This window comes from Elephantulus edwardii, unplaced genomic scaffold, assembly GCF_000299155.1.
Source record: "Elephantulus edwardii isolate Elephantulus edwardi_28Jun2011 unplaced genomic scaffold, EleEdw1.0 scaffold00113, whole genome shotgun sequence".
NCBI lineage: Eukaryota > Metazoa > Chordata > Mammalia > Macroscelidea > Macroscelididae > Elephantulus > Elephantulus edwardii.
Window position 1 is genome coordinate 6,908,699 of NW_006399863.1, and position 16,583 is coordinate 6,925,281.

Below are 16,583 nucleotides of genomic sequence, written 5' to 3' on the forward strand. Positions count from 1 at the left end.
CAACTGCATCCTGGCCCATCCTCACCCTTCTGCCCCCAACCTTCACCCCCTTGTACCCCCAATATGTTTTTCCCAATTAAAAAAAATCTTCAAAAGCTGTACTGCACTGGAAAAATCTGCCATAAAGGATCTCTTTAAGTAATAAAGATAAATAGCATTAAAGACTTAGGTGTACCTGACTCAAACCATGGTATTTTCCATTATTGCTTCATATGCATATGAAAGTTAGACAATGAATAAGAAGACTAAAGAAGAACCAAAACCTTTGAACAATGCTATTGGTGAAGAGTATTAAATATAGCATGGACTGCCAAATTAACAAATCTGTGTTGAATTAAGTGAAACCAGAGGCTACTTAGAAGCAAGGATGGTGAGAATTCATTCCACATACTGTGAGCATGTTATAAGCAATGTCCAGTCCCTCCTTGGATAAAGACTTGCTCTCCTTTGCTGTAGTGTTAGTCTAAGAGTTGACTTTCTAAAGCCATTGCCTTAGTCCCCTCTGGTCTCCAGCTACCTTCACTGCAATTCAGCATGGTCTTGCAAATCAACAACAGCTGGAGGATCAATATAAAAAGAACACTCTCCACACTGGGAGGTGTGTGAAAACACCAACACAGGAGTGACAGCCCAACTGTGTTTAAGCATCCTGCTGCATCCAGCCTGGTCCATTGCTCACCAGTTTCTTAAATAAAAACCCAGCCTGCATACCTACAGGACTCATTCCCCTGATGGGTCTGAGTCCTTGGAAGGACCTTTGAGCAAATCATCAAACACACAGGTCTTAGAGGAATTGGGGAACTGGGCTTAAAATGCAGTTGTTAGTAGAAACTATGGGCTAATACAGAGAGTTAATACAGAGAATTGGAATTACATTGATCTGCAGTTTCTCATAAGTAACCTATTAGTCTTAGCAGGAATTATAAAGACAATTGGTCTTTGGAAGAGGCCAGAAAAGGAGAGGAAGATTCTCACTGAGATTGACTGACCTAGTGTCTACAAAAATGGATTTGAGCCTAAAGGAGATTTTGAGGATGCTGCAGGATTGGGTAGGGTGAGTTGTCTGTAACTGGATGGCCCATAACAACCACAATAATCACCACAACATAAGGTACTGGAGCAATGATGACTCTGCCTTCAACTTAGATCAGTAAATTTAGTATCTGACAGTGACATGGCACAGGAATTTGCAAAGTCCTTTTCTAACAGTCCCTTCAAATATTTTCAAAAGTAGACAGAAGTTATATAATTTGGCCTCAAGTTTTACCATTAAAGGGGGAAGAAAAGTCTTGCCCATTGGCCTCTGATATTGTAATGTTATAGGAAATGACAGATGCACAAATGGTACACTTGAGCCCTGTCTTCTTCAAGGAAAACTCCATACACAGAAACTAATGCTCCTTTAACAATGGCCCAAGCAAGGGTATAAAATAAGTATTCCATTCTGACTTCATCTCAGGCCATCTTTAATTTTATCACTTTAGAAGAGAAATCAATTACAAGACTGTTTAATAGTTGTTTCCCTCAACCAGAAAAGATGTTGATGGTCCAGATTTTTTGATTAAACATAATGGAAATTGATCTGAAAACATGTTCCTTTTGTCTGAGTAAACTACTGCCTTTGCTTTTTCCTTCCTTTGTTCAGAACAAGAGAGAATTTCCCTCTGGGAACTGGCAGTGAGCATCATGCTTGGTTCGGAAATCTAAGGAGACCAGGTGGTCTCTAGCAGAACAAGGCTAGAAAGAACCTCAAACTGCCATTACACTCACAAGCAGGTGTGAAAGGCCACAGAAGTGAGAGAAAGAACATAGAAGGGCAGGGCTGGTTTATACTATTTTTTACTGAGAAGCCATTTAACAGTTCAGGTCAGGTGGAATAGTATTCTCCATAGTTTTCTTTGAGCCATGGCCTTAAAGATTTCTATTTGGCACAGCATTTCTTATGGGATAAGAGTAAATGAATAAAGCCTTTCACATGGAGAAAATCCTGTGTACATCATGGGAAGAGAAACTGGCAGTTGATAGGAAACCACAGGCTGTAACTCTGGGATAATTTTAATTGTTCTTCATGCTGGTAACAAGAGGAATGTGTTCATTTTAGCCTGAACCACGTGAAAGGATGAGAATGAGCTCTGAGTATCCAAGTCACCCAAATATCTGGGCAGTGAAGGGGGAAAAGCAATACTGATTCCACTGTGGTGGCCAAACTATCTTCTTAAACTCTCAGAAGACACAAGGGAGAAGAGTTACTACCACCCACAAAGCAGGAGTGGCTCATGGAAGAAGGGCAGTCAAGCAAAAGGAGGTCAGGAAGAACAGCAGGGCAAGGTACTTGGACAGCTGGGGATTAAGGGACATTAGGAGAAGGGATCAAAGAAGAAGGGAGAATATATGCTCTTGAGAGTCAGTACTGGACACCAGCTGGTGATGCAGCCTGCAGAAGTCTAGCACTGTCAACTGTTCCAAAGTGCACTCATTTAACTTTTTCCTACAGAATTTTCTACCTGAAGTCCTGGTTGTTCTGTCATATGACTTGTCCCCGGTCATTGCTGTCTAGGTAAAAAGCAGCCACCTGACCTCAAGAAAAACACTAGGTTATTGAATTGAGTGATGACATTTGCTCAGGAGTGTGGACTCAAGCAGAAATCCTCAGAGTCCACCTCTTCCGGGTGCTTGAACTTAGACATCCCAGAAAGACAGGAGTGGGAAGAGAATTTATTATATTCAAAAGTAAGAGGAGCCAAGGAAATTGTCCAAAAGAGAATGCTAGAATAAAAAAGATAGCAGGCATTCAAAAAAAAGGGGATGGGGGGAGAAATAACACACAGACAAAAGGCTAGGCAGCTCAAGAAAGAAAAAGTACAATAGGGATTTTTTTTGGGGGGGCGGTCTTGATGATTTTCTACTTCTTTGATTGGTTATCAACCCTAATATAAATGTATTTTCTCTCCATCAAAAATATCTCCCTCAGCTTGAATGGGCTCTTAGGAGCATAGTGTTCTTACACATGTATAGTGGGTTCACTTTCAATTATCTGCTGTAGTAAAAAATAAAACAAAACAAAAAAACCCACCCCACAGAGTTTATAAAATACAATCATAATAATCTTTATAATATTATAATTCTTTAATAAAGTCTTAGATGTAACTTTTAAATCTTCAAAATGAATCTTTCCTGACTGGAGCCAATTCAGAATCTTCATGTAAATTTAGAAGCACAGCAGATAAAAGAGATGGAGTTCACTTTGTCATTCCTGAAGATTGACAAAATGAGTATTTTAAACACTCTCTGGGCTTTATAGTTTCAAGAAGGAACCAAAATGAATGTGACAGAGCCTGCCTAGTCATTGAGGGGGTGGTCAAACATTGGGATTTCCTTTTCAGGGTCTATCAGAGTAGCTCTGTGTCTGTGTACATCAAGGGGGATGTGGAAGATGATGGGGTCTTTTTCCTAGATAAAAGGCTTCACTTCTTAAAAGTGTGGCACCATAATAGATACCATATTGATGTGTTATACAACCTTATAAATTAATTCACAGAAGTTCTTCACAGAAATTCTATGTAGTGTTCTTATTTATCAGTCCTTCAACTATCAATTTCCTTTGAAGACTAGTCTCTTATCACACAATGAGATTGAGGCTATCAATTAGTAGCTCCATCTAACTTTTCAGGGTGGAGTTGTGATCCACAGAGGCTACTCACATATTTTGATTTATGTATGTGCTGGAAGAATAGAGAAATAAAAACTCTGAGAAAAATATGATGGAAGCCATCTTTGCTACTGGGGGGTGGGAGGTATCTAGGATTTAAGCCATGGAAAATCAAGAAACCATTCAGAAGAACCTTGGATTTTCTCCTAAAATGAGTAATGTCTTAAGACAGAAATATTTGGACAAATTCCTTTTTTTGGTCTTTGCAATTTGGAGTTGGAGTCTTATTACATGCAAACAAAGAGTGTTGGATAATTCACCGTCCTGTATGATTGTTCAGGCCTCATGTTGGTATCCTCTTTAAATGGCAGAGGATAGAAGCTATCCTTTTGATAAAGTTAACTCTGTAATATAAATTTTAATAGTAAAACCGAGAAATAGACACCCGAAATTTAATAAAAAATTCTTTTTCCTATTCAGTCTGAAGCTTTTTGATTGGTGACAGTTACTCACTGTTGCATTTTATGCAAATGATCATTTTATACCATTGGCTTAAAATTTATAGCATCAATGAAAAAAACACAAAAGGCTGATCTCAGAAATGCACACACATAGAATCTGGAATCAAATGGAAAGGGAAAATATTTTAAGAGTTTAAAAATGTCAGCAAAAATTAGGAATATCCTTACATTTTAAATATGGACATCTCCTAGACAAAAAAAAATTTAATAATTATAATAGTAATCTGTTTCAATGGAAATAAAGTACTGTAATATTTATAGTCCATGCCAGAGTAAAAATGAGTGTGGGGCCAGAAGTGAAGTGTCACAGCATGCTCCACATGTTTTTAACATGGTTTCTAAAGGCTCTGGAGGCTATTAAATTTAATGAACCCATCTGCTATGAAATAGAGGTCCCAGTGTAATCAGTTTCCTCCATGCCATGCAATGCAGATGGCATTCTCTGTTTCACAAGCCAGTAAGGTGGTTTCTACTTTTCTGCAGGAGTGTCTTATTTTGTTTTGAAGATCTGAGCTTCTTTGATATGAACCGGTACCTTGGGAAAATACTGCAAATACCCTTTTCCAGAAATGACGTGGGCTCCCTGAGTAATTGGTACGAGGCAGTAAGATGTTGTAGCTTAAGGCAATCACCCAAATGACTCCTAATGGCCAAGGTACCAGGTCCTAGACGGGAAACTGAAACAAATGTATAATTTATCAAAGGCAAAGCATGGTCTCCAAGTAGGACTTTGTGAGGGTGAGAAGAAGGGCTACTCATCTAATTTGCAAATGCAACTAAATTGGTTTGAAAATTCCTACAAATTGCCTACTGAATTGCATTACAGCAAAGGGGTGGGGCAGGAGAGCTTGGTAATGAATTCTCATTATTTTAAATGGTCACATTCCCACTGTTGCAAAAAGATTTCTTCTGCCTCCCTTCTGTGCACCACTTTGGTAGGTATATACTCCACAAGGAGGGGTTGATCAGCGGTGCTGAAGCTTTCTCAGCCTGATGCTGGGTCTCTCTGCATAGTACACTGGGTAGCATCCCCACGCTGATTAAGACTTAACTGCAAAGCCCAAGTCATTCACTTCCAAAATGGAACAAATTCAATTGTGTTTTTTTTTAAATTTTTGCTCTGTACCTAAGAGATAATGACTGTGTACAACATCTATTCAGATGGAAAAACCTATGAATTTCAGAATTTTGTTGTTTGCTGTTTTGCCAATTAATGCATGCGATCTTATTAGATTAAACATAATTAATGCTGTTAACATTAATTCATTTATTTGGGCTTCACTGGGAACGCAAATTAAAGAGAACAGCTGAGCAAGAAACAGAATATTTAATTGAGTTGGTGGTGGTGGGCAGGGAACAGGGAATCCTGACAAGACAGTTTTGCAAGAATACATTCTAGAAACACGCTAGTTAAGTACAATCCTTGAATCTGGTGTGCAAGAATTCAAATTCTGATTTATTTATAGTGGAACTGTTATCTGAGCTTATCCAGAGTCAGTTCTGTGTGAATCAATCTGTGAACAAAACTGCAACAAACATGGTGTGCATATATCTTTGGGGTATATTCCCAGTAGTGGAATTTCCAACTTTTTGAGAGAAAGCACCATACAGCCTTCCATAGTGATTGCACCATTCTACACTCTCACCAACAGTGAATAAGGGTTCCTGTTTCACCACAACCTCACCAGCATTTGTTGTTTGCTGTTCTGTTAAATTGTGCTATCCTTACTGGGGTGAAACAATATTTCATAGTTGTTTTGATTTGCATATCTCTTAGAGCTAAGGATTTTGAACATTTCTTCATGTGTGTGTTTGCCATCTGAATGTCTTCTTTGGTGAAGTGTCTGTTCATATCCGGTGCCCATATTTGAATTGGGTTGTTTATCTTGTTGGGGTGCTTGAATATTTTATAAATTCTAGACTTAAGTTCCTTATCTGACATGTCATTACCAAATTATTTTTTCCCAGTCTGTGGCTTCCCTTTTTACCCTGTTGGAGAAGTTTTTGGATGTGCAGAGGGATTTGATTCTTAGGAGGTCCCATTCATCTATATTATCCTCTCCTGGCTGTAGATTTTTCAGGATGCTTGGAAGACTGTTTGTGTTGTGGATTAGGATGTCCAGAGTTCTTCCAAGCTTTTCTTTAAAGAAACTTATAGTCCTTGGTTTTAATCCTAGGTCCATGATAGACTTTGAGTTGGCTTTTGTGTATGGAGTGAGGTGTGGCTCTTGCTTGAGTTTTCTGCGGATAGTTTTCCAATTTCACCAACACCATTTGTTAAAAACCCTGTCGTTTCAGGTGGTAAATCTCTTCAGAAGATTTACTATGCTGTTGGATCAGCAGCCCAACACATAACAAACTATGCTTCCAGAGCTCCTTGTAATAGATAGCTGTACAGTAGAGACATAACTTTCATATGCCCTGAATAACCCTGACATTTGTGGGACTTGCTGTGTTTTGACAGTCACTTCATTACAGTCATCTAGGTGCAAACCCGTAGTCTCTTGGAGTTACAGCCATGTGGGGTGGCTTAGTCCTACAATTATAAGGAAGTAAGTTCTGCCAACAACCTGGTTGAGCATGGAGAAACCTGGTTCAGATATGAACAGTCATGTGGCCAAGACTTAACTGTAGCCTTGATAGACCCTGTGCAGATGGCGTAGTTATTCTGTGCTCAGTTTCCTGGCTCAGTAAAACCACCAGATAATAAAGTGGTGAGATTTTAAAAAAAAAAAGTGGTGAGATTTTTACGGTGATAAATTTGTAATAATTTGTTCCACTGCAAGAGAAGGCTAATGCCACAGCCACTGACCCATCATCACAAGTGAGTTTATAGTTCTATCTGGACAGACAACTACTCCCACTCCAATGAACAGCCTTTCTTTGTGTCTTGTTTGTATGGGAGGACCACTCTCTGCCATGGTGGCCACAGATGGACTAGGTGGTAAGACTGTGGGCAGACCCTGATCCAGCCACCAGGTCTACCACACCAGTCCATGACAAGACAAAGAACTCAAGGTAAGGTAAAAAAGAAAGCTATAAAAAGAAATCTTTATTTCCTTGGAATACAGGGAAGATTTCCTTTTCTTCTGTTTTTGTGGCACACTCTGTAGTGAGAGGTGCTGCCGACTCAAAGGCCACGTCTCTCTGGCAGTTCACATTGACCAGCAGCTCCTTGGAAGAAAGAGGGCAATCTCCTTGTTTGTGGTTTACAGGCCCAGAAACCCAGTGGAGGGTCAGCTGTCAATGAGTTCCAACTCACAGCAAGAAGGGAGTGATTTTCTATTGTTTACACAATGACGATATTTTGGGTATCTTTACTTAGTCTTCCAGGGTGTCCAATAAAATATTCAGGGAAGCATAACTTTGTGTTTACAATTATAATTCATTGTTTTAAATTATATTTGATTAAATTATGTAATTGTGATAATAAAATTACAGGCAGCCTCAACAATAACATAAATGACAGAAATTTCTCTCCTGACCAGGTATGCTTGGAGTGTCCTGGCCTACAAGTACAATTAAGAGATGCTTGCTTCCTGGCCAGAGAGGCACCTAATTGGAGCAGAAGCCACCTTTTTTTTTAAAAAAAATTAATTTTAATGAAAGTTTACAGAGACTTAGGGTTTCCAGTCACTCATTGTTGCACTTTTCTCCCTGCCCACCCCGTCTCCTCCAAGTCACTTTTCTCCTTGATAAGTAAAAGAAAAACTCTTTTATTGCTATGCAATCCCTTATCATCTTATGGGGCTGGGAAAGAGGAAAACAAACTCCCCAAGGTCCTCACTAATCCTACAGGATTCTAATATAACCAAGATGAGAAGGGTCCTTCAGGACAGTCCATGAGAAAATTCATTTATCAATGCTATTTAGAATGCAACAAGAGAAGTTGGCAGAACAAAGAGGCAATACGAAGCTATCATTTCAAGGATAACTGTACTTTGGTGGTTTAGTTTATGCCCCTGAAAGGGTCCCTGAAGAGGTGGACTCTGTCATTTTGGCATGCCAGTTTTACTCAGTAGGGAGCCACTTAGAATATTATTTTATCTTCAAGCAAGTACAGATGATTACAGCACAGAATGCAAATTTCACATAAATGCTCAAGATAAAGCATAAGGCTTCAAAAGTACTTCCTCCACACCTGCATGCCCACAGCTGCCCCCTGGGACCTCTGATGTCAAGAGTTCTTCAACAGAAAAGTTTGAATAGCAATGAGTTCTCTTTTCTAACCCTCCTTGGTTTGACATACTATGGTGGCACTTTGTTAATATGTTGGAAACTATTCCATCAGTATTTCAAATATCACAAAATCACTCATGGTGGACATATTTCACTGTTTAGGCTGAAAGAGACCAGAAAGAACGGGCTAGATATCTACTACTAGGAGTGAACCAATGAAAACTCTGGATTACAAGAGAATAGTCTCAGAATTGCTTGGTTTAGAAATCTACACAGAGTAAACCAAAACTAGAAGAGGAATAAGGAAGGCCAAACAAGAACTGATGCTTTCGAGCGGTGGTGTTGGGAAGGAGTATTGAACATATCACAGTGTGTCAAAAGTACGAACAAGTATGTCTTGGAAAAGTACAACCAGGGTGCTCCTTACAGGCAAGGGCTGTGAAATTTGTCCTCCATGCTTTGGACATGTTACCGGAAGGGACTAGTCATTGGAAAAGTAGCAGACCAGTGAAGATAGGAAGACTCTCAATGAGATGGATTGGCATGTTGTTGTTAGGTGCTGCCGAGCTGAGTATGACTCATAGCAACCCTATGAACTGTGGATCTGAACCCTGTCCTACCCTGTGCCATCCTCACACTTCCTAACACACTACAGCCCATTGTAGCAGCCACCGGGTCAAACCACCTGCTTGAGAGTCCTCCTCTCCCTCGTCAACTCTCTACCCTCCCAAGCATTATGTCCCTTTCCAAGGAAAAGCCTCTCCTAGCAACACGCCCAAAGTACGTGAGGCCAAGTTTCATCATCCTTGCTTCCAAAGAGCACTCCGGCTTCACCCTCTCCAAGATGTGGACTGACACAGTGACTACGCTAATGGGCTTGGGCATGGCAGAAACAGTGAGGGTGGCATAAATAGGATTTGTTATTGTTGCTGTGTGCTGTGAAATCAGGACCGACCCACAGCTGACTCTACAGTGGGTTTTCAGAGGCAGCAAATCACACGGGGAAAAACTGAATCCTTCTCCTGTGGGCCATCTAGTGGATTTGAACTTTTGGCCTTTTGGACTGCGGCAAAGGTTTTAATCTTTTTTCACAGGGTGGCTGTGAGTTGTAAGCAATGGTCTTGAACCACAACAGAGGAGGATGGCAGGCTTGGTGTAGCAGAAGGACAACAAGGCAAGAGAGCGCCACCTTTCGGTGAGATGGTCTGACACCACAGTCATAATAAAGGACTGAAACATGCAGGTGGGGATGACGAGATGAGTTTTCCGTTCTACTGTTCATAGGGGCACCATGAGTCAGAGTCGACTTGAGAGCAGCTATCTACCTAAGTAATTGATGTTTGTTGTTATGTGCTGTTGAGTTGGAACCAATTCACAGCCGACCTTCCAGTGGATTTTCAGAGGCAGTAAACCACATGGGAACAAGCTGCCCATCCTTCTCCTGTGGAGCAGCTGGTGGGTTTGAACCATGTGCCTTTGAGTTAGCAGCACAGCTCCTGACCACTAGATCACCAGAGCCCCCTATATAAATAAACGTTGTTGTTAGGTGTCTTCAAGTGTGACCTATAGAGATCCCTGAACCCCATCTTATTCTACGCCATCCTAATCATCTCTTACATACCTGAGCCCATTGCTACAGTCACTGTGTCAAATCCATCTAGATGAGGGTCTTCCTCCTCTGTTGACCCCTATCCACCTTTCTAAGCATGATCACATTCCTTTCCAAGGAATAACCTCTCCTAACAACACACTTTGGCATCTCTGCCTACAAGGAACACTCCTGCTGTACTTTTCTCTAAGCCTGAATTATTTGTTCTTTTGGCCATCCCCTTCTCCAACACCACAGCTTAAAGGCACCAACTTTTCTTCTGTCATCCTTATTCATTGTCCAGGTGAGAGTGTAGAGCAAATGATTGTTGTTGTTTGTTGAAAATATAAATTGATTTGAATGATTAACATTAGCTAAAGAAAGGTATTCCACTAATGCAAAGCTTTGCCCTCTCTTTGACATGAACTTCACGTTACATCTGTCCCCTTCCCAGATAGAATACTACTTAAATGTTCTAGGGCCGTCTTCAGAGGCACATAGTGACCATGCTTTTCAGAATTGTTGCTGATGTGTGCCCTCAAATCAGAACCAACAAGCTGATCCTCTAGCAGGTTATCAAAGGCAGTTCATTGCATGGGAGGAAACTACCCAATCTTCTCCTGTGGAGCAGCTGCGGGATTTTGAACCATGTGCCTTTGGGACTGCAGTGCAACTTCTACCAGTACTCCACCTAACTCTGGTGACTAGCTCAAGATGATGTCTGGTTCTTCTTACTATATTAAACAAAGCAAAACAAAACCAACAAAATACACACAAAATTTTAAAACTTCCTGTGGAGTCAATTCTTACTGTAATCCCATGGAACACAGTGGAATAGCCACACAGCATATCCAAGACTGTAATCTTTATAAAGCAGACGGATACACTTTTCTCCCAGGGAGAGGCTGGTAGATACAATCTTCTGATAAGCAATAGAATGCTTAATCACTGCACCACTAGGTCCAGGCTCTTTTCCTTATCACATAGATAGTATTTCTCCCCTCACAGACAATTAAAAAAAAATTTTGGAGACATGAAAATTTCTCCTCCTCATAAAAATGGGACCCTAGGTTAAAAAAAAAAATCTATGGATGATTCTTCCTATTTTTCTTTTATTATTATTATTACGATGATGATGATGCTAGTTTATTTACAAAATTAAAGTACATTGATTTCCAAAACAGGCTCTTCCAATTTCCCTCAACACCCCACCCATCAAATTGTACAACCCCATGATTAATTCCCCTCTCATCTGCACATCCTCCTAATTCTTATCCTAAGCAATCTTAACTAAAATGATTATAAAATAGTGATTTTTCCAATTCTACATTCTTACCACATTTAGAGGTGGCACTAAAGGGCAGCAGAGATTGTGAGGATGGCATGAGGTCAGGCAATGTGTCACCCTGTTGTCTATAAGGTGATTCATTACAAATCACAGGTAACTCGATGGCACCTAGCAATGTTGTACTCTTTCTCATCCATTTCATTTTCTATGTATTTAGTTAATTTGACACTTATTCTTTATCAGTTAAAGAAACATGAATGTCTATTCTAGTCAACAGGTTACAATCCAATCCTCTTCTTTTTTAATCTTAACGCTCAAATGATTCCACACTTTGCCAGCGGGCCTTGCTAGCTCCTGTGTCCTTTTGATCCACCACCAATATATTTTTAATACTTCCTTACTTCCTGGCATAAAGTTTCTCATTTCACTTCTTGTATTTTCATTGCCTTGGCCCTGGAATTAACAGTGTCTCCCAGGAATCCATTCCTTTTAGTCGGAATGTTTTTAAGAAGCCAAGCTCTTAGTACTCAATGTAGTCATTGCTACCAAGAGATGGCTGGTTCAAAGTCCTTTCAGTGAAAAGAGCTGGGATTCATGCTGATATTTCAAACCCAGCCTAACTCCACAGATGTTCGCTGTGCCTCCCCCCATTTACGCATCTGTGCAATTATCACAAGACTCACAAAATAAAAGCACAAGTACCATAATCCTATTACAACGAAGAGTAGATAATAAATAAAAAGACTTGCAAACTCTCTGAAGTTACTTTTCCTCTAGATTGAGAATATCTAGCTGCAGTAGTGTGCACAAATTTTACAGCGGTTAGTACTATATTCAAAAGGTTAGTGTCCCTTCCCCTTCTGGGCAGCTTTGCTAATAATTTAAAATACAGCTGAAGCCATTTGATTCTTTTTGTACTCATTTTATAGGTTTCCATCTCCCCTAACCTTGATGATTTAATTTTAACTTTAATTGTTGTTGTTATGTGCCATCAAGTGGACTACAACTCAAAGCAAACCTACAAACAACTTTAACTACATGGAATAGTAACATGCTTCTTCAAGCAGTAACAATGCAAAAGAGGTATACTCAGAGGTGTACTCCTTCCACCCAATCCCTGCCCCTCTGGCCCCTGCTACGGCTTTTAGGTAATCAGTTTTACTGGTTTCTGATTTACCATTTCCGTGTTTCTTTTTGTAAAAAAAAAAAAAAGCAGGTATGTGTATTTTTTATTATTATTATTTTCCTCCTTTTTAAGCATGAATGCAGCACAGTATATATATCACATTTTGCTATGTCCCTTATATATCCTGGAAGTTACTCCGTATCAGTCAGAAGAGATCCTTGTTACTGTTTTTAATGTTGTTGTTGTTGTTAGGTGCCACTGCATTGAGTACTACTCATAGCGACCCTTTGAACAAAAGATCAGAACCCAGTCTTGTCCTACACCATCCTCACACTTCCTGACACACAAGAGCCCAATGCAGCAGTCACCCTGTCAATCAACCTGGTCGAGGATCTTCTTCTCCTTCGCTGACCCTCCACCCTTCCCAATATCATGTCCTTTTCCAAGGAATAGCACCCCTAATAATATGTCCAAAATATGTGAGGCAAAGCCCCATAATTCTTGCCTTCAAAGAGTACTCCAGCTGCATCCTCTCCAAGATATATCTGTGCATTCTCTTGGCCATCCATGGGATGTTCAGTGCTCTTCTCCAACACCACAGTTCAAAGGCCTCAGTTATTTTTCTGTCATCCTTATTCATTGTCCAGGCCTTGCATGCACAGCAAGTAAACAGACTATAATCAGATGCACCTTAGTCTTCAAACTGACATCACTACTCAATAATTTGGAAAGGTCCCTAACAGCAAATTTTCCCAGTCTTCTTATTTCCTAACTACCAAGTGTGCTAATCATAGATCAAAGCAAGACGAAGCTGTTGACAGTTTCAATCTCCTCTCCATCCATCATTACACTGCCTACTGGTCCAATGGTAAGAATCTTTGTTTTCTTGATATTGAGACACAATCAACACTGAAGGCTGCATTCTTTGATCTTCTGCAACAAGTGCTTGAAGTTCTCCTCTCTTTCAACAAGTAAAGTTGTGCCATCTACATAACACAGGTTATTGATGAGTCTCCCTCCAATCTTGATGCCACAGTCACCTTCATAGAGTCCAGCTTCTGGGATAATTTGCTCAGCATACAGACTGAACAGGTATGGAGACAGACTACAATCCTGACGCACTGCCTTCTCAATTAATGTAGTTCTCCCCTGCTCCTTCGTACCACTGCCTCCTGATCCAAGTTTAGGTCCTAATGACCATGATCAAGTCTTCCGGGATTCCCATTCTTCTCAATGTCAGCCACAGCTTGTCATCATCCACACAGCCAAACATCTTTGCATAGTCAATAAAGCATAAACAGACATTCTTGCACTGCCAACCCGAAGGCAGGCAATTCAAATCCACAAAGTGGACAATCTCCTGTAACGTGACAGACAGCCTCTGAAAACCTGCTGGAGGGTCAGCAAAGAGTCAATTTTGAGTTGAGGGTACAAACAGCAACAACAATATCCTACAGTTCATGTAAGTATTTTGTAATTATGAGCAGTGTTCAATGACTACATTTGTGCATACATCTGAAGATTCATATTTAGGCCCTGATGTGGGTCAGAGGGTAAATGCAAATGTAGTTTTGTTAGAAGTTGCCAAATTGTCCTCCAAAGGATTGCCTCATTTCTGTATTCTGCCAGCAAAATATGAGAATGTCATTCCCCCCCACCCCCCACAGCCACGTCAGTAGGGTATATAGCTAAGCTTTTAAAGTGTCCATTATGGTGATAAAGAAATGTTATCTTGCTATAGTTTACAATTTTCTTATTACAGTTTACGTTGCATATTTTTTTCATTTGTTGAAAAGTCATTTTTATTATTTATTGCTAATTATCTACTTCTTTTTTGTACACTTTTCCCCTGTAGGAAATGTAGAGATTTTTTCCCCCCTCAATTGGAAAACATTTCTTAATCTATCATTGCTGTAGTTACGTGTCATGAAACCGGTCCCAACTTTACTGGTTCTCAGGCATGTCCACAGATTTACAACGCTTGAGTGTTATTAACTCTTCACGTAGACAGTAAGCTGCCTCCTATTTTCTCCTTTTTCATTTGCTTTTGCTCTGGTGCTTTAAAAAATGGGTATTTTGCTTTATTCCCTTTATTGCATCTAGATTTTGGAATCATCAATAATCAAGCCTTCCTTCCCCCTTGCATACATACAGGTCAGAGGGGAATTCATCTAGAATATTTCTAGTTTTTATGTAGTTGGGTTGTTTTTGTTTTCTTTTCTTTAACAGTTTAAATCTCTAATCCAGCTGGATTTGGTTGACTATCATGTGAAGAATACCTCTGTAAAATGAACAAGAACTACATGGAGATGGTAAAAATCTGATCCTTACCAACTTTACAAAGGGGAACTGTCCCCAGTAAAACCTTATTAATAAAAACCAATTCCTATGAGGTCAGACACGTCCCCTATGCTCCTGCACCTCTTTCTACTCATTCCAACACCAATCTTACAGCTTTACTGGGTCCTAAACGCAATGTGACAGCTCACAGATCACACAGAACAGTACCGGGGAAGTTAAAACTTTATAATCCAGCTTAGGAGCAGAATATAGTCTGGACAGCTTCTGAAATGTGCTCACAGGAAGCTCAGCCTTGCGTCTGTTGACCAGTGTTACAAAGTTCTGAGTCCTGCTGACATTGGCTCTCCGTTCCCTCACCCCAGTTGTACAATAAGCTTGGGCAAAGGCTCTTGGCTTAGCTCTGGTTTTTCTGTATGAGGTGGCAGTCCCAAGGTAGCGTCATCTCATGCTGATTTTCCCCCCAGCCATAGCTGCTGCTGCTAGAAGTGTAACTGGAGCAAGAATTTCTGGGCCCAAATGACAGGCTACATCTTCTTACTGCTGCTTCTTCCCTGGTGGGGAAGAGTCTCTCTGCTACTGGATCCACTCAATTTAATGCCGAGAATTCTTGTGAACTGGGGAGACTAGACAATCCCCTTGTTGACAGGTGAACATATCCTATTCACATATTCTCACCCATTCACATGGCAAAATCAAAATCAGTGGCTAGGAGAGCCATTTTGCACACTAACCTTTACACGTCGCCATCATCTAATTTCTATCTTCCCAAATGACTATCTAGTTTTCTCAAGTGTTTTGTTTTTGGTTTTGTTTTTGCAAAGTCTATCGCTTCTGCATTGTTCTGAAATACTACCTTTATCATATATTAAACCCCTTGTAGTTGGCCCTCTGATCTTTATTCCTCTGATCCGCCTGTACAGATACTAGCACTATAATGCTGCGATGATAGAGATTCTCTCCTCTCTCTCTTTAAACCAACAAAATGACTGAGCAAACTGACTCTTTAGGATGCGTGTGTATCACCATCAGTGATTCATACAGCACTGGCCAGTCATGCTCCTCTTCCTCACTGTCTTTCCTGCCTTACTCAACTACACGTGTCAAGAGGAGGGAAAATAATTGTCATTGTTCTTATTGTCCATCCAAATATAAATGGAGCAGCTTGGTTATTTTTTCCTATAATTCGAAACACAACTAGAGTCAGACTCAGAAACAGATATAAGCTCAAGATAGTCCCACAAAGAGTTTTCCACTTAACCCTCATTTCTGTGTAGGATGCTGTCTCCAAGGCTTGGACAGCTCTCCTTGACCAGGATATGCATTCCTATTTCCATGGTTCCATTGTGTACTTTAAGGCTAATGTGGGTCAAGTCCACCACGGCCTGGCCAGGGTCACGGAATCCCATAAAGTTGATTTCTCATGGCCCGTTCTCATCATGCACTGCCTGAAGCTGTTAGCAACCAGGGAGAGATGGGAGAGCCCAGAGAGAGAAAAGCCGGCCCACGACTATGGCCACTGGAATGACTTCAAGGACATTTTGTGCCTGGATTAGTGATTAATGTGGTATTAATCCCAAAAGAAATGACAGGGAATAGGCCCTGTGAGAATGTTTACAGTCAATAAATGGAAAATGTCACCTCCCATCAGACTCATTATCACGATGAAAAATGACCCTGAAATTACACAAGACAGCCAATACTTGATGACTGGCAAAAGTCCCCTTTTTTAAAGCCAATTCAGCTTCAGGATCTTCTGTCTGGGATTCATATTTAGAATGATCCCATGGCCAGAGTTCAAACAACAAGCTAGTGCCCATGGTGCCACTATTCAAGTATGGTCTCCTTTATCCAAGGGAAGAAAGTGTCATTGTTGCCTCGATGGCTGTGGCTGGTCATCAGAGCCAAGTTGAGCTGCATATACCACTTGTGAT

The 16,583-nt window shown here is 40.4% G+C and overlaps 1 protein-coding gene across 1 annotated transcript in view; it reads right to left on the bottom strand.

Moving 5' to 3' along the window:
• The window catches only part of CACNA2D3 (calcium channel, voltage-dependent, alpha 2/delta subunit 3), a 1,138,585-nt gene that overhangs the window by 383,953 nt on the left and 738,049 nt on the right, over nt 1-16,583 (bottom strand). The gene's annotated exons all lie outside the window — the stretch shown is intronic.